Source organism: Elephantulus edwardii, unplaced genomic scaffold, assembly GCF_000299155.1.
Source record: "Elephantulus edwardii isolate Elephantulus edwardi_28Jun2011 unplaced genomic scaffold, EleEdw1.0 scaffold00043, whole genome shotgun sequence".
NCBI classification, from domain to species: Eukaryota; Metazoa; Chordata; class Mammalia; order Macroscelidea; family Macroscelididae; genus Elephantulus; species Elephantulus edwardii.
In genome coordinates this window covers 9,739,709-9,741,341 of record NW_006399793.1, presented here as the reverse complement: position 1 = coordinate 9,741,341, position 1,633 = coordinate 9,739,709, and positions in this window count along the sequence as shown.

Genomic DNA, 1,633 nt, shown 5'->3' with positions numbered 1-1,633 from the left:
ACTGTCCACCATGGGTCACCATTATCGCATCAGTGGCACAGCGTTGGTTAGAACAACGATAAACTAGCAAACCTTTTCTCCTCCGTGATCAAACACTGATGAAGCTAAATGGTGCGAGTATTTGGGTCTCTGCAACTGGAGACCAAAGGTCTCCAGCTCTTCCTTGCTGTTTGTTAAATGCTGGGCATGTCTGAGCACCGTCAGAATGTTCCTTAGAAGCAAGAATTGCAAGACTTCATCTCATAGTCGCTGGATAATGTTATCAGGAAGAACTGGTCTCTGGAAAAGGAAATCACACAAGACATGGCAGAGAGGGTCAGTGAAAGAGGCCCTCAAGGAGGCCTGACACAGTAGCTGCTCCAGCGGGCTCAATACAGCAGCAAGTGTGAGGGTTGTACCGGGCCACACAGCACTTCATTCTCTGTTCTCTGGACCAACATGAACAGTCACCAACTTGATGACATTTCACCACCACCACCCCGTCCCAAGTGAAAATGGCCCTGGCCCTGCTGTGCCCAGCTTGAGGGGATCTGTGGGGTCAGTAAGTCGCATCTCAATAAATGTTTCCCCAATGTAAAAAAAAAAAACAAAAAACCACAAAACAAAAAAAAAAAACAATCAAAAGGTGATCCAAAAGAATGTGGAAATTATTGAGTAATGTAATTGATACTAAATATAAGTATAATCTTTTTGAAGATTATTATAAAATGAAGGTTGTTGTGGTGGTGGTGGTGATGGTGGTGTACCATAGAGTAGGAACCGACCCATAGCTGATCCACTGATGAGTTTTCAGAGGCAGTTAATCACACAGGAGGAAACTGCCCATCCTTCTACCATGGAGCAGCTGGTGGCTTTGAACTGTGTGCTTTTGGGATTACAGTACAGCTTTGCCACTAGACCACCAGAGCTCCCTTTAAAGTGAATGGAGCAGTATATTCACAGGGAAATTCTAGAAATTCAAACTGGAATCTGAAAAAGCTATGGAATGGAAAATATAATGTTGACATCAAATGAATCTTGGCTGAAAACAAAGAACACCAGAAAGATGATTGTTTATATTTTATTAACTATGCAAAGGCATTTGATTGTGTGAATTATAGCAAATTATGGATAAAATTGAAAATACTGGGTGTTTCATAACACTTACTGTACTGCAGCGAAAGCCACATAAAGGCCAAGAAGAAGATCTTCAAAATAGACTTAAAATGAGACAAAATGTGTGTCAGGTTTGTATATTTTCTCCATACTTATTAGGTATATTTTGAGAAAAATAACTCTAGAAGCTGGAATTCATAAAGGAGTACGTAACATCACTATTGGAGGAAGTCTCACGAACAACCTAAATTATACATAACACTTAGTTGAAAATGAAGAGGATTTGAAATACTTAGTGTAGAAGAGCAAATATGACAGTCTTCGACATGGATTATATTTCAACACTAAGGAAACAAAAATTCTTTCCACAGGATCAGTATGCAATTCTTGGTCAATAGAAAATACTGAAGTTATAAAAAAAAATAATTTGTTGTTGTTGTTGTTGTTGTTATGTGCCGTCGAGTCATTTGCGACTCATAGCGACCCTATGTACAACAGCTCTAAACCCTGCTCTATCCTGTGCCAATATCATTGCCTC